The following is a 20,973-nucleotide window of genomic DNA, read 5'->3' on the forward strand; positions in this document are numbered from 1 at the left end:
AGAGTCTTGATAAATTCTGAATCCCTGGAAACCAGTTTCTTCTTTGATTTTTTTTCTTTTTGTTTTTCACATTTTTCTTGTGTCCCAGTAAATTTTTTCTTTTATTTTATGTCAGCCAAAATTTAATCTTTCGCGATGTTCTGCAGTGCTAATACAAAATGATTCTAAGATGAAATTCTATTGGCAAGGAAGAATTCTACAGCAGGGGGTATAGCTCAGTGATAGAGCATTTGACTGCAGATCAAGAGGTCCCTGGTTCAAATCCAGAGTTCCTTTCTCCCTTTTGCTCACAGAACCCATCCTAGATCTCACCCTTTGAAAGAGCCGATTTGGGAGAAAAGATGGTAAGGGTGATGAGAAACAATGAGAGATTCTTGAGGAGTTGGAAAAATGGATGCAGGATGAAGATAATCAACAGCTGTCCACTAGAGGGAGAGAGATGATCAGAATGAAACAAAACAAAATCTTGAGTGTCGCTGTTATGTTTGGCTTGCAGTGGGAGAAGACAGGATGGAAAAGTCTAGAATGTTGTAGGAATGTTGTGATGAGCTGAGTCAGCTGAGTCTTGCCTCTTTCCAGTAATCTACCTCTACCTGGAGAAAACTATTCCCACAGCTTTGCAAGCTTCTCTTTCTTTTTCTGATACTGTGGATAAGGATATCAGTATGGAAGTGTGGTGATATTATATACACAGGTAGTTCAGTACAAGTGCATCCAACTAAATATCTGACCTATGTGTGACAAATAGGGATGGTGGATGAGCATCAAGGCAGGGGGTGAGAAATTAGCTGCTGTAAATAGATGGTGGGCAGACACAGGGTAGGAGTGAAGACAGCAAGCCCGGCCTCCCATGGGATCAGCAGCCATCTGACCAGGCCTCCTTTAAGGCCCTCAATTCAGGGTAAGCCTATCCTGTCTCAGTTAAACTGCATTGTCACCCCACCCCTTCTCACCCCAGATATCCCAGGGACATTGCTTCTTCCACATAGCAAAACTGCTAAATCCTAGATCACTTAACCTCTTGCCTCTCTCAACTTTCATTTTCATCAGTTACCATAAGAAGCAGATTGTCCTGAAATAGGCATGAGTCCCATCATATATGTCCTGTACATACAAAGACTCTCCTCCTCCTTGAATTGAACTCCTCTAAATCTAAAGCCTGAGTGTGGTTCTGCACTGAAATGATTTGCTATGACTCAAACTTAGTTTGTCCTAGTCCCTTGCCTTATTTCCCAGCACGAATCTTGCTATGGGGATGCAAAGATGTGGCCCAGCCTTACAGACAGATGCTTTGGTGATTATAGACTTATGTGATATGTGCTATGATAGAGGTGTATACAATGCCCTATGGGGGCCAACGGAGGAAACAATAGGGGTATGGAGGTCTCCACAGGGGTGGGGTATGTGAGCCAAACTTCATCATTGAATACAATTTCAGTTTAGAAGAGTCTGGTTTGGGAAATATGGTATAGTCCTACAAGGCAGAGGAAGCAATAGGTTGGATGGAGATGGGAGACAAGAAGAGATCATTTTTGTAAATGTCTTAGGCCCTAAACATAATAACTCACACCACTCTCCTAAGTGTGAACATTTAAGTTGTTTCCAATTCTCTAACATTTTAAGAAACATTTTAATGAAGTGAGTTTATCAAAGTGTCTTTGCTGTTGATGCTATGATTTTTAAATTTTATAACATCTTATTAGTAGTACTGAAAGCCATTGAATTATTGAATCTTTACTGTGCTTCTGGTATTTTTAGGTGTCTTATATCATTTAGTACCAATAATACCATAGGAACAGGTACTACTTAAAGATAGGCAAATAGAAGCCCAAAGAAGTTGAATGACTTACTTGGGGTTCCACAACTAGTAAGTGGTAAAATCATGATTTAAATTCAGGACTGGATTTTTTAAACACAGTTCTTGCTGACTCCAGGGCTCTGTCTATTAACTACTAAGTCATACTACTGCTCTTGATTATATATATACTCACTTCATTATCTTCCTAGGAGTCCATTTTGCCTTCACACAATAACTCAGGTCTCTGAGAGATCAAAATTCACAACAGAGTTATCACCACCATCACTCCCTACTGGAATACTTGGGAGCCCTTCCCCAACCAGAGACAATGAGGTGGTTTGTGAGGGCAGACAGCTGACTGAAGGGCAGCAGACAGAGAGGTCTGGTGAAGAAGAGTAGCCAGTGGGTGGGGTCCTTGTGGTGTCTTCCAAGAACAAAGGTACCCAATGGAGCCTGGGTTTTGGGATGCAGGCCTCAGGTCAGGGAGAGGACTCTGGTTCCATTGCAGGGTCATTGCTAAGCTTTTCTTTTAGACCCTAGAAAAGGGACTACCAATGATTGACTAAGAGAGTGCCTTACCCATGAAATGAGGGGAGGGAGCCTGAAGAATTGCAGACGAGGTTCCAGAGGAAGGCAAGAGGGAAGGACTCTATTTTGCACTGGAGCAATCCATTTTGGATATTCAGGAGTGTTGCAAAAAGACAGAAGCCCTGGTTGTGACTGCCAGGTGGTTGGATTAAGGGACTGCCTGGTGGGTGGGGAGGTGAATGGTAGGCAGTGAGGTCACCTGCAATACTTTCCTTCTCAGCTTCTTAAGAAGCCAATACATTGGTTCAGGACAATCAATTCACTGTTAGAGGCTTGGGTGTGGCTGGTCATGTGAAAATAAAATAATAGAAGAATGTATTTAAGTTGGAGTTGTAGCTCAGTAGTAGAGTACTTGACTACATATTATGAAGGCGTTTGGTCCTAGGAATCCCATTTTTAATTTTAGAAAGATTTTGTGTAGAGGAAAAAGGTTAGACAGGAATTTCCTTAGCAAAAGAATTCAGAAATGAGCAGGAGTGATTTTCACATTTATTAGTAGTCGACACTGATATCTTGGGACAAGTGAGAGGGATGGGTAGAGATTGGTCTAGAAGAAAAAGAAGAGAAATGACCAGTGAAGACATAGGAGACTCTTAGATCTAAGAAGAGGGTCTTACTAGCTGTGATGATATCATTTGTGGAGTGGGGTGGGGTGTTAGTTTGCAAGCTGCCAGAATGCGATATACCAGAACTAGAACAGCTTTTAAAAAGAGGAATTTAATAAGTTACAAGTTTAAAGATTTAAGCCTATAAAATTGTCCAAATTAAGGCATCTCAGGGAAAGATACCTTAATTCAAGGGAGGCTGAATGGGTCAGGAACACCTCTGTCAGCTGGTGGTCACATGTCTGGCATAGGCTTGTCCCTTGTTCCTGGGCTCTGCTGCTTTCAGCCTCTGTTCCTGTGGGGGCTCCTTACATTGCTTTTCAAGGACTGGCCTTCATCTCTTGGCTTCCTTTGGCTGTCTCCAGGTTCTGGCTTGCTTAACACCTCATGGTGACATCTGTTGGGCTCCAGGCATCTCCAAATATTCATGTCTCTGCTCTCTCTGTTGGCTCTGAAGTTTCTGTCAGCTATGAGGCTTTGGTCATTTCTGACTCTCTCCAAAATATTTCTTCTTTTAAAGGATTCTAGTAAACTAATCAAGACCGACCTGGAATGGGTGGAGTCACATCAACATCTAATCAAAGGTCACACCTACAACTAGGTATGTCACATTCCTGTGGAGATAATCTAATCAAAAGGGTCTAACCTATAGTACTGAATTAGGATGAAAAGAAATGGCTGTGCCCATAAGATAAGATCAAAAATAAAACATGGCTTTTCTGGGGTGCATAATAGATTCAAAGCGGCACAGGTGGGTAGAGGTTTTATTGCACTTATACTTACATGCACTCAAAGAACTTTTCTCAGGAGTCTTTGAGGCCAAGGCTTTGTTCCCACATGTTGGCTCCCCTAGAATATGGAGTTTAGAGCAGCTCTGGTCTCCACTGTCTCACCCCCTCTAGAACCACGAGGACACCCTGAGACCCCAAAAGCAAGAAGTCCAACCATGACATCTGTATTGGGTAATAAGATGAAAGGAGGCCAGAAAGAGCTGAATAACTATGGGAAGGGCAAAGGTTCCAGAGTCTAGAGATCTGGAGAAGGTCAGAGGAGACTTGAAAGGAAGGTGGAGGCAATGGAGGAAAAAATTAGAGGTTGTAGTGTGGGAAAGGAATTTCAGAGTTTGAAATCTTAGAGGTGGGGCAGTTTCTAGATACCAAGTCCAAGGTATCTGGGAAAAGTGGCTCTAGGCCCAAGGGATGAGGGGCCAGGGGTCAGGGTCGATGTGAATGCAAAAATCACCGAGTACAACCAGAGACAAAGGCCTGGGGAGGAAGAGTGATGAGCAGAAGTTAGAATCACGAGGGTGGTGAGGGTGAGTCCTAAAAGCTACAAAACAACAGTAATGAGGATAGGAAGTAGGTTGTGAAAGTGGGAAGTGTGGACTTTTGAAAAGGAGAAGTTTTTGAAAGACAGCAAAGCAGTCAGAAGGGCAATGGGCAGGTCTTGTTGAGTGAGTGAGGCAAGTGGGAGAATGTTTTGAAAGGGCTGACAAATAGCTTGACAAGCTGGCCAGAGGAGAGGGTGCTGATGTCAACTTCTCAGGGGGCCTCCAGATGCTGGGCCAGCCTTCCAGGACATATCCTGAGAGGCTCAGGAATATGGGAAGGAGGAATGAACCATGTCCAGAGCAGGATATCAGGAGATGTGGATTTGGATCTGAGATGCCAGTGACTCCATGGGCCTGAATGAATTAGAAGTTCTGCATTCCTTAGTTTTCTAGGATAACAGGATGACTGGACCAGGAGCTCCTTAACACCCCTTCCAGGTATGAAAGTAAATGTTTTTCTATGCTGGTGCTTATAGCCATTGATTTAGGGCATGTGAGTGGGAGGTCACAGAGTTGTAGAGCTTTGGGGAAGGTAGGATTAAGCGTGAGAGATGCAGTGCCTCTGTGTTTCCAAGCTGGAGCTCAGCATTTCCTACCTTTCTGCCTTCTCTCTCTAGGTAAAATACAAATTCCTTAAATTACTGCCTTCAACTCAAGCGACCACCAAGCTGTTTCCTGTCATCACAGCTTTGTTTGCATTTTCTCAAATTTTATATACGGGCATATACTGTATGTATTCTTTTTGTCTGACTTCTGTCACTGAACATAATTATTTGTGATTTATCCCCATTGTTATGTGTATAAATAACTTGTTCATTTTTATTGATGAAAAGTATTCCATTGTATGCACATACCACAATTTGTTTACATTTTCACTTGTTGATAAACATTTGAGCTGAGTTCAGTTTTTGGCTATTACAAATAAAGTTGCTGTGAACATTCATGCACAAGTGCATATTTTCATTTCACTTGGATAAATACTTAAGAGTAGAATGTCTCGGTCATGCATGACCCAATGTCTGTAAGACATTGCAGAACTGTTTTCCAAAATGGTGGCACAATTTTAGAGTAACAGCATTGTATAAGGGTTCCAATTACTCCACATCTTTGCTAGTATTTGATTTGGTCAGACTTTCTGATCTACATTCTAATGGGTATGTAGAGTATCTCTTGGTTTTATTTGTATTTCCCTAATTACTAGTGAGGTTTAGCATATTTTTATGTGATCTGTCTGTTTAGATATTTTGTATATATATATTTTTTTTTTGGGGGGGGTTGTTTATTTTCTTAATATTCTAGTTTGCTAGCTGCCAGAATGCAATACACCAGAAATGGAAGGGCTTTTAAAAAGGGGACTTTAATAAGTTGTTAGTTTATAGTTCTAAGGCTGAAAATGTCCCAATTAAAGCAAGTCTATAAATATGTGCAATCTAAGGCACCAACAATCAGTTATCTTCACTCAAGAAAGGCCGATGAAATTCAGGGTCTCTCTTTCAACTAGAAAGGCACATGGTGAACGTGGTGGCATCTGCTAGCTTTCTCTCCAGGCTTCTAGTTTCATGAAGCTTCCCCAGGAACGTTTTCTAAAGGTCTCTGGCTGCGTGGGCTCTTGTGGTTCTAAAAGGGACTCTTTCCAAAATGTTTCCTCCTTTAAAGGATTCCAGTAAACTAATCAAGACCCACCTGGAATGGATGGAGTCACAACTCCATGGAAGCCATCTAATCAAAAGTTACCACCCACAATTGGGTGGATTACATTTCCATGGGAACAATCAAAATGCTCCCAGCCAGCAATATTGAATGAGAATTAAAGGATATGGCTTTTCAGGGGTCCACCACAGATTCAAACTGGCACACTTATTATTAAGTATATGCTTTGCAAATATTTTCTCTCAGTCTGTGACTCATAGTCTCGTTCTCTCAGTAGTGTCTTTGAAAGAGCTGAAGTTCTTAATTTTTTTTTTTTTTTTTTTTTTTAAAGAGAGAGGGAGGAAGGGAAGGAAAGACAGAGAGAAGGAAGGAAGGATGGAAGGAAGGAAGGGAGGAAGAAAGGGAAACATCTTTAAACATTTTCTTGTTTTATTATATTTTGTTTGTTTGTTTGTTTTTTACATGGGCTGGGGCCGGGAATCGAACCGGGGTCCTCCGGCATGGCAGGCAAGCACTCTTGCCCGCTGAGCCACCGCGGCCCGCCCTCTTAATTTTGATTAAATCCAATTTACCAAGTTTTTATTTTATGAGTTGTGCTTTTGGCATTGCATCTAGAAATCTTTTCCTAACCCAAAGTCATACCACTAGCCCTCAACCTCAGAAAGAATACTGATTTTCTTAACTGTTGAAATAAGATATAACAATTAAAAGTTTATGAAATTTTCCGTGTAAAATCCGAAATATTTCTTTTTCCTGGTATGACAATGCAAAAATCACAAGATTTTCCTCAATATAAAACAACAGTAACAAAAGCAGCCTTCGAATATTTTGTGTAATAAAAGGATAGAAGACCCTCTGATCCTGTCAGTTCTTCCAGCTGCTTCTCTGATTGCCCCTTTTCTAGAGCTCCATTAATTAGAATGAAAACTTCACAGCCCTACACTGCTGTGAGTAATTTCCAGAGTAACTTATAATTTCAGTGATGCATAGTTATGGCTTCTTATTCATTATCACAATGAACTAAAAACAATGTCAAAAAATGTCTTGAGGTGACATCATCGGTCTCCCCCCAGAATCAACCATAAAAGGACAAATCCCACTTGCCTGGAACGCTGGAGGATGGTAGAGACTGGAGAAGGACAACAGAAGTGTTGAATCAAAGAGAAAGAAACAACAAAATCAGGTAAGAGATGTAAATCCCAAACCAGCCAGTCCAGACCACTCCCCCTCATTGGTCCCATGCACTTGGGAGTTGCACAGAGGCAGCACGGCCTGGGTCCCTCCTGCCACAGATGTAGACCACAGAGCCACTCATGGCAGTGAGTCAGAACCCTACACATATCCAAGCACAGGGGCCCAAGTCCGCAGAGACCCAGGGCAGTATAAAAACAGCTGAGGAATGCCGCATACCGAAGTGCTCCCAGAGTTAAAAAGAGAACATGATAGAACTGCTGGCAAGAGGTGCAGACACTTAATCCAGTCTATTTTTCCTGGACCACCTAGATAAAAAAAATGAACCTTTCTGGATGGACCCCATCTTATTCCCTGGGGTGGATACCCTAATGGGGAAGAAACTGGAGGCAGAACATTTATTTTCCTGGAAAAAAAAGAGGAGAAACTGAACTGATGTTAGACAGGATGGGTCCCAGAAATAAAAGCTGTAAGGAAAAAGAGTCACTGAGTGACGGAGAGAATTGAAACTAACCACAGGAGCTGGAGAGAAAATTCTACGTGAAAACCAAGAGAATAGATCAAGATTCCCAGAGCAGGAACAGAGGAAAGGAAGCTTTCTTGTAGAGGTGAAACAATTGCTCAGGAAAGTGCAATCTTAAAAACTACCATATATCATGTGCAGGGTAATAATCATGTGCAGAAGACCTGAGGAAACTTGAACAATTAAACATGTACTGCTCTAAAGGTCCAGAATAAATTGGACCAAATGTCAAAGAAGATCCTTAATGCAAAGCCAAATGAACAATAAAACCAAAGATAAGAGGGAAAAACTGACCTTCAGAGTTAACGTATCAAAATAATCAGATGCCAAAATTTCTAAGCTATACTAAGAAACAGGAAGATATGGCTCAGTCAAGGGAACAAATTAAAACTTCAGAGTAAATTCAGAAGTTGGAACAATAATCAAAGAAGTTCAAACCAATCTCCTAAATCAATTCAAGGAGATGAAGGAAAATATGGATAAAGAGCTAAAGGATATTAAGAAGGCAATGGGCAGGCGTAAGGAAGAATCTGAAAGTATAAAAAGAAACAAAGAAATTATGGGGTAAAAGGCATATTAGCAGAGATTAAAAATACACTAGAGGCATACAATAGCAGATTTGAAAAGGCAGAAAAAAGAATCAGCAAACTGAAAGACGACAATCAAAATTATACAGTCAGAAGAACAGATAGAGAAAATAATAGAAAAAATAAGCATGTCTCAAGGAGCTGAATGACAGCAATAAGCATAGAAACATGCATCATGGGTATTCCAGGAGGAGAAGAGAAGGGAAAAGCGCCAGAAAGAATATTTAAAGAAATAATGGCTGAAAATTTCCCAACTACTTTGAAAGACATAAAGACACATATTCAAGAAGTGCAACTCCAAACAGAATAAACCCTAACAGACCCACTCAGAGACAAATACTAATCAGAATGTCAAATGCTAAAGATAAAAGAAGAATTTTGAAAGCAGCAAGAGTAAAGCGATTCATCACTGTGCTGGTTTGAAAAGATTTATGTATTCGAGAAAAGCCATGTTTTAATTCTAAGTAATCTTGTGTGAGCAACTGTTTCTTTTAATACCTATTCAAGAATGTAGGTTGGAAATTTGATTGAGTTATCTTCACGGAGATGTGACTCACCCACTTGTGAGTATTAACCTTTCGTTAGCGGGAGATGTGACTCCACTCATTCCAGGTGGGTCTTGATTAGTTTAAAAGAAGAGGCATTTTGGAGAAAACCAGAGAATGAAGAGAGAGCTGCCGAACCACAGTAAAGCCATGAGAGACCAAGAGCCCATACCACCAGAGACCTTTGGAGATGAAGAAGGAATACATCCCCAGGGGAGCTTCATGAAGCAAGAAGCCAGGAGAGGAAGCTAGAAGATGTCAACATGTTCACCATGTGCCTTTCCAGTTGAGAGAGAAACCCTGAACTTCACTGGCCTTTTTTGAGTGAAAGTAACCGCTTGTTGGTGCCTTAATTTGGACATTTTAATAGACATGCTTTAATTGGGACATTTTCTCAGCCTTAGAACTATAAACAAGCAACTTATTAAATTCCCCTTTTTAAAAAGCCATTCCATTTCTGAGATATTGCATACCAGCAGCTAGCAAACTAGAACAATCACATACAGGGGCTCTTCAATAAGATTAAGGGCCAATTATTCATCAGACACCATGGAGGCAAGAAGGCAATGGTGTGATATATTTAAGGTACTGAAAGAGAAAGAATGCCAGCCAAAATTCTTTATCTGGAAAAACTGTCCTTCAAAAATGAGGGGGAGTTAGTTAGACCTTGCTACTTATCATAACCTGCCAACACCCAACCAGGATTATTCTAGCCAATCCTAAAGAATATCTAGGGCAATATAAAAGATTCCATAAGGGTTCCAGGCACTAGAGTAACTTTCCAGAAACCTACAACCTCCAGTTGGGTCCTTGGTCTAGATAAGTCCTGAAACCTAGCCCACCCTCTTCAAAACATCAGAGAGTTCCATTTCCCTACCCCATATTAGTGACAGGCCCTTCCAATATGAAAAATTTAGAATTGCCATAACCCAAACACCCCTAAATAGAGGTATGGAAAGATAAAAGGTGATGGTGGAATTATACATAGAAGATAGGCCTTAAAAATGAATATGAATGCAAGAAGACAGTGCTATGATATATTTAAGATATAGAAGAGAAAAATTGCCAACCAAGAATTCTACATCCAGAAAAATTGTCCTCCAAAAATGAGGGGGAAATTAAAACATTTTCAGACAAAAAATCACTGAGACAATTTGTCTGCTCTGCAAGAAATACTTAAGGGAGCACTAGAAACATTGGGAAAAAACAGCAGAGACAGGTGTGGAGAAGAGTGTAGAAATGAAGACTATCAGTAAAGGTAAAAAAGAAGAAAAATCAGATATGACATATAAAATCCAAAAGACAAAAGGTAGAAGTACTGCCCTTACAGTAACAACACTAAATGCTAATGGATTAAACTCCCCAATCAAAAGACATAGACTGGGAAATGGATTAAAAAGCAGGACCCATCTATATGCTGTCTATAGGAGACACATTTTAGATCCAAGGATAAACATAGGTTGAAAGTGAAAGGCTGGGAAAAGATATTTCATGCAAAAAACAATCAGAGCAGGAGTAGCTACACTAATATCCAACAAATTAGACTTCAAATGTAAAACAATTAAAAAACACAAAGAAAGACACTATGTTTTAATAAAAGGAACAACTCAACAAGAAGACATAACAATCATAAATATTTATGCACTGAGCCAGGGTGCTCCAAAATACATGTGGCAAACACTGAAAACACTGAAAAGAGAAATAGACACATCTACCATAATAGTTGGAGACTTCAATTCACCACTCTCATCAATGGACAGAACATCTAGACAGAGGAGCAATAAAGAAACAGAGAATTTGAATAAAACAATATATGAACTAGACTTAACAGGCATTTATAGAACATCACACCCCACAATAGCAGGATATACCTTTTCCTCAGGGGCTCATGGATCATTCTCAAGGATAGACCATATGCTGGGTCACAAAGCTAGTCTCAATAAATTTAAAAAGATTGAAATCATACAAAACACTTTCTCAGATCATAAAAGAATGAAGTTGGAAATCAATAATAGGCAGAGTGCCAGAAAATTCACAATTATATGGAGGCTCAACAACACACACTTAAACAACCAGTGGGCCAAGGAAGAAATTACAAGAAAAATCAGTAAGCATCTTGAGGCAAATGAAAATGAAAACACAATATATCAAAATTTATGGGATGCAGCAAAGGCAGTGCTAAGAGGGAAATTTATTGCCCTAAATACCAATATCAAAAAAGAAGAAAGAGACTTCCGGAGAAGATGGCGGCTTAGTAAGACGCGCGGGTCTTAGTTCCTCCTCCAGAAAAGCAACTAAAGAAACAGAAACAATACGAAACAGCTCCCGGAGTCACGACAGAGACCAAAAAGACAGCGTACCCCATTCTGGAACAGCTGAACGGGCAGGGAGACTCTGCTGCGGTGAGATACCCGAGGGGCGCGCGTTTTCCCGGCCGGGGCGGCTGGCGACTGGGGTCCCCTCCACGCATGTGGCTCCCCGGTCTGACTGGGAACGTTGGATAGCGGGGCCCTCCCATCACGCTTGGCGTTTCGGGCCAGCTGGGCAATTAGGACCGGCACTCTCCCAAGCCATGGCGGCCAGCGACCCCCGCCTCCACGCGCGGTTTCCCGGGCCCACTGCCATGCAGACAGACGAGCGCCACGAACGCCACCTACTGGGCAGGAAAAGAAAAACAGAGCCCAGAGATTTCACAGAAAAACCTTTCAACCAGCTGGGTCCCACACCCAGGGAAATCTGATCAAATGCCCAGACACCAGCAGAAAATAATGGATGACGCTCGGAAAATTCAAGATATGGCCCAGTCAAAGGAACAAACCAATAGTTCAAATGAGATACAGGAGCTGAGACAACTAATGCTGAATATACGAACAGAAATGGAAGAACTCTTCAAAAACCAAATCAATAAATTGAGGGAGGACATGAAGAAGACACGGGCTGAACAAAAAGAAGGAATAGAAAACCTGAAAAAACAAATCACAGAACTTATGGGAGTAAAGGACAAAGAAGAAAAAATGGAAAAAACAATGGATACCTACAATGGTAGATCTAAAGAGACAGAAGCTACAATTAGTGAACTGGAGGATGGAACATCTGAATTCCAAAAAGAAACAGAAACTATAGGGAAAAGAATGGAAAAACTTGAGCAGGGGATCAGGGAACTGAATGACAATATGAAGTGCACAAATATACGTGTTGTGGGTGTCCCAGAAGGAGAAGAGAAGGGAAAAGGAGGAGAAAAACTAATGGAAGAAATTATCACTGAAAATTTCCCAACTCTTATGAAAGACCTAAATTTGCAGATCCAAGAAGTGCAGCGCACCCCAAAGAGAATAGACCCAAATAGGCATTCTCCAAGACACTTACTAGTTAGAATGTCAGAGGTCAAAGAGAAAGAGAGGATCTTGAAAGCAGCAAGAGAAAAACAATCTGTCACATACAAGGGAAACCCAATAAGACTTTGTGTAGATTTCTCAGCAGAAACCATGGAAGCTAGAAGACAGTGGGATGATATATTTAAATTACTAAAAGAGAAAAACTGCCAACCAAGACTCCTGTATCCAGCAAAATTGTCCTTCAAAAATGAAGGAGAAATTAAAACATTTATAGACAAAAAGTCACTGAGAGAATTTGTGACCAAGAGACCAGCTCTGCAAGAAATACTAAAGGGAGCACTAAAGTCAGATACGAAAAGACAGAAGAGAGAGGTGTGGAGTAAAGTGTAGAAAGAAGGAAAATCAGATATGATATATATAATACAAAAGCCAAAATGGTAGAGGAAAATATTATCCAAACAGTAATAATACTAAAAGTTAATGGACTGAATTTCCCAATCAAAAGACATAGAATGGCAGAATGGATTACGACCCAGCAATACCACTGCTAGGTATCTACTCAAAGGACTTAAGGGCAAAGACACAGACGGACATTTGCACACCAGTGTTTATAGCAGCATTACCTACAATTGCGAAGAGATGGAAACAGCCAAAATGTTCATCAACAGACGAGTGGCTAAACAAACTGTGGCATATACCTACGATGGAATATTATGCAGCTTTAAGACAGACTAAACTTATGAAGCATGTAGTAACATGGATGGACCTAGAGAACATTATGCTGAGTGAGTCTAGCCCAAAACTAAAGGACAAATACTGTAAGGTCCCACGGATGTGAACCGACATTCGAGAATCAGCTTGGAATATATCATTGGTAACAGAGACCAGCAGGAGTTAGAAACAGGGTAAGATAATGGGTAATTGGAGCTGAAGGGATACAGACTGTGCAACAGGACTAGATACAAAAACTCAAAAATGGACAGCACAATAATACCTAAGTGTAATGTAACTAGGTTGGAACACTGAATGAAGCTGCACCTGAAATATGGTTTTTTGTTTGTTTGTTTGTGTGTTTGTATCTTTTGTTTTTGTTTTTTTCTTTTTCCTTTTTATATATATATATTTTATTAGTATTATTATTTTAATTCTCTTCTCTATATTAACATTCTATATATTTTTCTGCTGTTTTGCTAGTTCTTTTCCTAAATCGATGCAAATGTACTAAGAAATGATGATCATACATCTATGTGATGATACTAAGAATTACTGAGTGCATTTGTAGAATGGAATGATTTCTAAATGTTGTGTTAATTTCTTTTCTTTTTTTTGATTAATAAAAAAAATTTAAAAAAAAAAAAGAAGAAGAAAGAGCAAAAGTCGAGGAATTAACTGTTCACTTGGAAGAACTAGAGAAAGAACAGCGAACTAACCCCAAAGCAAGTGAAAGGAAAGAAATAATGAAGATTAGAGCAGAAATAAATGAAATTGAGAACATGAAAGCAATCAAGAAAATCAACAAAACCAGAAGTCGGTTCTATGAGAAAATCAACAAGATAGATGGACCCTTAGTAAGTTTGACAAAAAGAAGAAGAGATAGGATGCAAATAAATAAAATAAAAAATGGAGGAGGATATGTAACCACAGACCTCACAGAAATAAAGAAAGTAATGAGAGGATACTATGAACAACTTTATGTTAGTAAACTAAACAATGTAGATGAAATGTCAACTTCCTAGAAAGGCATGAACAACCAACATTGACTCGAGAAAGAAATAGACGACCTCAACAACCAATCACAAGTAAAAAAATTGAATCAGTCATCAAGAGGCTCCAAAAAAAAGAAAATTCCAGGACCAGATGGCTTCACATGTGAATTCTACCAAACATTCAAGAAAGAATTAGTGCCACTCCTGTTCAAACTCTTCAAAAAAATTGAAGAGGAGGGAAAGCTACTTAACTCATTCTACAAAGTTAACATCACCCTCATACCAAAGCCAGACAAAGATATTACAAAAAAAAGAAAACTTCAGACCAATCTCTCTAATGAATATAGATGCAAAAATCCTCAACAAAATTCTTGCAAATAAAATCTAGCAGCATATTAAAAGAATTATACCCCATGACCAAGTAGGATTCATCCCAGGTATGCAAAGATGGTTCAATATAAGAAAATCAATTAATGTAATACAGATCAACAAATCAAAGCAGAAAAACCACATGATCATCTCGATTGATGCAGAAACAGCATTTGACAAAATTCAACATCCTTTCCTGTTGAAAACACTTCAAAGGATAGGAATAGAAGGAAACTTCCTCAACATGATAAAGGGAATATAGGAAAAACCCACAGCTAACATCATTCTCAATGGAGAAAAACTGAAAACTTTCCCCCTAAGATCAGGAACAAGACAAGGATGTCCGCTGTCATCACTGTTATTCAACATTGGGTTGGAAGTTCTAGCCAGAGCAATTAAACAAGAAAAAGAGATACAAGGCATCAAAATTGGAAAGGAAGAAGTAAAACTCTCCCTATTTGCAGATGATATGAAACTATATGTCAAAACCCCCAAAAAAATCCACAGCAGAACTAGAAAAGCTAATAAATGAATACAGCAAAGTGGCAGGTTACAAGATCAACACTCAAAAATCTGTAGTGTTTCTATACATTAGTAATGAGCAATCTGAGGGGAAAATCATGGGGAAAAATCCATTTACAATTGCAAACAAAAGAATAAAATATTTAGGGATAAATTTAACTAAAGAGACAAAAGACCTATAGAGAGAAAAGTATAAGAAATTGTTAAAAGAAATCACAGAAGACCTAAATAAATGGAAGGGCATACCATGTTCATGGATTGGAAGATTAAATATAGTTAAGATGTCATTTCTACCTAAATTGATTTACAGATTCAATGCAATATCAATTAAAATCCCAAAAACTTACTTTTCAAAAATAGAAAAACCAAAAACCAAATTTATCTGGAAGGGCAGGGTGCTCCGAATAGCTAAAAGTATCCTGAGAAAGAAAAATGAAGTTGGAGGTCTCACACTACCTGACTTTAGGGTGTATTATGAAGCTAAAGTGATCAAAACAGCACGGTACTGGCATAAAGATAGACATACTGGACAATTGAATCAAATAGAGTGTTCACATATAGACCCTCTCATCTATGGACAATTGATCTTTGATAAGGCAGTCAAGCCAACTCACCTGGGACAGAACAGTCTCTTCAATAAATGGTGCCTAGAGAACTGGATATACCCATGCAAAAGAATGAAAGAGGATCCATATCTCACACCCTATACAAAAATTAACTCAAAATGGATCAAAGATCTAAACATTATATCTAAGACCATAAAACTGTTAGAAGAAAATGTAGGGAAATTTCTTATAAATCTTATAATAGGAGGCAGTTTCCTAGACCTTACACCCAAAGCACAAGCATTGAAGAAAGAAAGAAAGAAATGGGAACTCCTCAAAAGTAAACACTTCTGTGCATCAAAGAACTTTGTCAAGAAAGTGAAAAGTCAGCCTACACAATGGGAGACAACATTTAGAAACGATATATCAGATAAAGGTTTAGTATCTGGAATATATAAAGAGATTGTTCAACTCAACAACAAAAAGACAGACAACTCAATTACAAATGGGCAAAAGACTTGAACAGACACTTCTCAGAAGAGGAAATACAAATGACCAAAAGTCACATGAAAAGATGCGCAACTTCCCTGGCAATTAGGGAAATGCAAATCAAAACCACAATGAGATATCTTCTCACACCCACCAGAATGGTCATTATCAATAAAACAGAAAACGACCAGTGGTGGAGATGATGTGGAGAAAGAGGCACAGTTATACATTGTTGGTGGGAATGTCAAATGGTACAACAGCTGTGGAAGGCAGTGTAGTGGTTCCTCAGGAAGCTAAGTATATAATTGCCATATGACCTGGCAATACCATTGTTAGGTATCTACTCAGGGGACATGAGGGCAAAGACACAAATGGACATTTGCACACCAATGTTTATAGCAGCATTATTTGCAATTGCGAAGAGATGGAAACAGCCAAAATATCCATCAACAGACGAGTGGCTAAACAAGCTGTGGTATATACGTACAATAGAATATTATGCAGCAGTAAGATAGAATAAAGTTATGAAGTATGTAAGAACATGGATGGACCTTAAGGACATTATGCTGAGTGAGATTAGCCAGAAACAAAAGGACAAATACTGTATGGTCTCACTGATATGAACTAACATTAATGAATAACTTGAAAAATTTCAGTTAAGAACAGAGGTCATGGGCGGGCCGCGGTGGCTCAGCGGGCAAAGTGCTTGCCTGCTATGCCGGAGGACCTCGGTTCGATTCCCGGCCCCAGCCCATGTAACAAAAACGGAGAAACAAACTACAATAAAACAAGAAAATGTTTCCCTTTCTTCCTCTCTTCCTTCCTTCCTTCTCTCTGTCTTTCCTTTAAAAAAAAAAAAAAAAAAAAAAAAAAAAAGAACAGAGGTCATCAGGAGATAGAAATAGGATAGATATTGGGTAACTGGAACTGAAGGGATACAGATTGTGCAATGGAACTGATTGTAAAAATTCAGAAATGGATAGCACAATACTACCTAACTGTAATACAATAACATTGAAACACTGAATGAAACTGAATGTGAAAATGATAGATGGAGGAGGCCTGGGGGGCACAAATGAAATCAGAAGGAAAGATAGATGATAAAGACTGAGATGGTATAATCTAAGAATGCCCAGAGTGTATAATGATAGTGACTAACTGTACACATTTAAAAATGTTTTGCATGAGGAAGAACAAAGGAGTGTCAATAATGCAGGGTGTTGAAAATAGATGGTAATTAATATTTTAAAACTTTAACTTATGTGTGCGACTAAAGCAAAAAATGTTTATTTAGTACAAAATTTATATTTTGACTAATGCATTTCCCACTATAACTTATGTGGACAGCTGAATTGAACACCGTAAGTACACAAAACCTTACGTAGGGCATGAGATTTTGTAGGTTTGTCCAGAGTGATGCCTCAATAAATCTCAGAAGGATTTGAGCAGTGAATAAAAAGTATTCGCAAAGCCCCCTTGGGGAGATGGTGAGAAAGGGAGAAAATTCAACTTCCCCATTTGGAGAATCCCTGATATGCTCACAAGCAGTGGGGACAACCAAATCAATAGGCTGAGCCCTCAGTTTTGGGGTTTGTTCACATGAAACTTATCCCTGCAAAGGATACACTAAGCTTACTTAAAATTAGGCCTAAGAGTCACCCCTACAGAACCTCTTTTGTTGCTCAGATATAGCCTCTCTCTCTCTCAGCCAACATGGCAAGTGAAATCACTGTCCTCCCCCTCTCTAAGTAGGACATAACTCCCAGGGATGTAAACCTCCCTGGCAACGTGGGACAGAAATCCCAGAATGAGCTGGGACTCAGCATCAAGGGATTGAGAAAACCTTCTCAAGCAACACGGGGAAGAGAGAAATGAGACAAAATAAAGTGTCAGTGACTGAGAGATTTGAAACAGAGTCAAGGGATTATCCTGGAGGTTATTCTTATGCATTTTATAGATATCCCCTTTTTAGTTTACAGTATATTAGAGAGGCTAGAGGGAAGTGCCTAAAACTGAAGAGCTGTGTTCCAGTAGCCATGTTTCTTGAATATGTATGTATAATGTTACAGCTTTCGCAATGTGACTATGTGACTGTGAAAACCTTGTGCCTGATGCTCCTTTTATCTATGATATTGACAAATGAGTAAAAAATATGGATTAAAATAAATAAAAAATAGGGGAACAAATGTTAAAATAAATTGAGTAGATTGAAATACTAGTGAACAATGAAAGGAACTGGTAGGGGTATAGAAAAAATAGGGGGAACAAAAGTTAAAATCTATTGAGTAGATGGAAATACTAGTAGTCAATGAGAGGGGTATGATATGAGTATTTTCTTTTTTCCTTTTATTTTTTTTTCTGGAGTGATGCAAATGTTCTAAAAAAATGATCATGGTGATGAATATACTACTATGTGATGATATTGTGAGCCATTGATTGTGTACCATACATGGAATGTTTGGATGTAAGAATGTTCATGTTTGTAGGTTGTTTTGGTTTGGTAATACAAAATAAGTTAAATTAAAAAAAAGAGTGGGACACAATTGAAGAAGAAAAAGGCATGTTTCCTGATAATGGACACGCAAAATACAAAGAGGTAATGTGGGACAAAAAACAACATAAATAGAGGAAATAGAAGGATATGGGAGCAGAGAACATATATGATGTTGAAACTAAGTTGTATCTTTTAAATTAGTAGGTTATTGACGTAGGTTGTATAATACAAACCACAAAGAAGGTATTTAAAAAGTGCACAGAAACAGAAATGAGAAAAGGATCTGTCAGATACATCACAACATAAACCGTACAGGCTTATATAGTAAGGCTGGTGATATTAGCTAGCACTCACTCTACTCTTGGCAATGGGGAAGAAGTAGACTACAAGAAACTGAACTGTATCTGACCCTTATTTCCAACAGATTGATGTTCAACTTTCACGCAAAAAAAAAAAGAGCTGGGAAAATTTTATTAATACTTAAAAAAAATAGTTAACACAAGATTATGGCATAAAAAAAAGAGAGCATCTGAACTTTAGTAACACAGCTGGAGCAATCTGCAGCACTGGGAGAAAAGAATTAATGTTTGGTATTCTATAATTGTTGGTTGTTCATTACTCGCAGTGTGGTAGAAGCTGCACAATTTTTTTGAAGGGATCAAGAAGCTGATGGAAATTTTATTCTCTTGGCAGCAGTGTGAAACAAATCAAGAATCTGGGGATCTTTTCACCATCCCAAGATCTGAGTGGGACATACTTTTGAAGGATGTGCAATGTTCAATCATACATGTGACTAAAACTGACAAGTAGGCATCTTATGTATTCAGTGAAAGTAGCATGTTTGTCTCCAAGAGATGTTTTCATTTCGAAGACATGTGGTACTATCCTATTACTGAGAACACTGATTCCTTTGTTGACGCTTGCTAGGGATTACAGTGGGCTTGACTCAATTAAAGTTTCTTTTATTCTCATAAGAATTTCATGAATCCTTCTCACCAAGGGTATCCACACTGGCACTTCCAGGAAGAAATACGATTTCTTAATGCAATTTTCCCAAATAGAGAAGCACATTTTATGGGATATATGAATTCTAACTGTACACTCTGGATTTCCCAGAGAGTCATTTAATCAGTCAACCAGATCAAACCCTGAAAATTTGGATGAATTATCTTGGCCCAGCAGTTATGAACGAGCTGTTCATGAAAGATGTTACTGCAAAGGATGTCACTCATGAGAGCGGAATTTGTGACCTCATATCAGGGTCTGTCATTGATGCCACACTATTTAATCCATGTGGTATTAGATGGATGGAATGATATTGGATGGAATTTATTGGACTATTCACATCACTCCAGAAACAATTTCTTATGTTAGCTTTGAAATAAACGTATGTCAAACCTCCTATGATGATCTGATGAGGAAAGTCATGGAAGTCTTTAAACCATGAAAATTCTCACCATCTTGCTTGTAAATCAGACTTCTGAATGTCACACACTGCTTTGTCTAGCCCAGAAGATTGAAGGTTTTAAACATCTTGATTGCCATAATGCTATGTTCAATGATTCACAACTATGTTTTCACCAACTTTTGCTAAGAATCAGTAACAACAACAGAGCAACAACAGCGTTGATTAAGAAAAATGAAAACAGAGAATATACATAGAGGAAGGTGGTGGCTGCTTTCTATATATTGCTACTAGGGGCCATGCCTTCCATAACCACCACCCTGTAATTTCAGGAAGCCCTAGTTGTAATCATAGTGTAATCACTTTGAATTGTAGTATGCATTATTATATTAAGGAGTCAGACATTTTGCATGAATGCTCTCTTCTGTGTTTAGGTATTCTATGCCACTCTTGCTGTGAAATTGAAGTGCATATAGGAAAAACCTTTTACTGTACAAAACTTTCCTATACTTGTGAAAACACTTCAATTTTGTTTAGGCACAGTATAATATTTCTCCAGGTATCATCCAAAATTCTCCACAGACAAGGATTTCATTCTCATCAGATGTTGGTCTCAGCGTAACCATTTGGGACTGTTATATTAAGTTGTTGACTGGATTTTACATTGAGTTACTTCCAGTTTCTAGAACATATTCTCTTCTAATGTTATTAAAACCAATTTCAACTTTATATATATGTTTTTTTGCAACAGCAATGAAAAATTTTCTTCCAAGAGTCAAGTCCTCTTAAAAAAAAAAAGAAAAAGAGGTCAACTATACAGAAAAGGACACTGCAATAAAGGAAAAGTGAGACAAAAAAGATATGACATTTAAAAACCAAAGGACAAAAAAGAACAAAAAACAAAAACAAACAAGCAACAACAACAACAACAAAAAAAACCCAAAGGACAAAATGGCTGAAGTAAGTACTATCTTTATAGTAGAAATCGAATGTTAATGGATTAAACTCCCCAGTCTTTTGACTCCCCAGTCAAAAGACACAGATTGGCAGAGTGGATAAAAAATACGATCCAACTATATGCTGTTTACAAGAGACTGACCTTAGATCCAAAGACACAAATAAGTGAAAGGATGGAAACAAATACATGCAAATAGTAACCAAAAAAGACCTAGGGTAACTATATTAAGATTGGACAAAGTAGACTTTAAATAAAAAGCTGTTACAAAAGACAAAGAAGAACACTATATATTAATAAAAGGGTCAATCCACCAAGAAGAAATAACAATCATAA

General features: G+C 38.6%; 1 long non-coding RNA gene, 1 other non-coding gene and 1 pseudogene across 2 annotated transcripts in view; all 3 read left to right on the forward strand.

Moving 5' to 3' along the window:
• The first annotated feature begins 204 nt into the window (after positions 1–204).
• On the forward strand, positions 205–277 carry TRNAC-GCA (transfer RNA cysteine (anticodon GCA)). Its single transcript has one exon. It is a non-coding gene; the product is annotated as a tRNA-Cys (tRNA).
• Positions 278–3,810: 3,533 nt separating this feature from the next.
• LOC143673983 (uncharacterized) overlaps positions 3,811–20,973 on the forward strand; it is a 31,005-nt gene continuing 13,842 nt past the window's right edge. Inside the window, exons 1-2 of the long non-coding RNA XR_013170799.1 lie at positions 3,811–4,759; positions 7,045–7,154. This is a non-coding gene — a long non-coding RNA (uncharacterized LOC143673983). The remainder of the gene's footprint in view (positions 4,760–7,044; positions 7,155–20,973) is intronic.
• Positions 18,313–19,911, forward strand: LOC143679760 (S-adenosylmethionine decarboxylase proenzyme pseudogene; annotated as a pseudogene).

Source organism: Tamandua tetradactyla, chromosome 1, assembly GCF_023851605.1.
Source record: "Tamandua tetradactyla isolate mTamTet1 chromosome 1, mTamTet1.pri, whole genome shotgun sequence".
Classification (NCBI taxonomy): domain Eukaryota; kingdom Metazoa; phylum Chordata; class Mammalia; order Pilosa; family Myrmecophagidae; genus Tamandua; species Tamandua tetradactyla.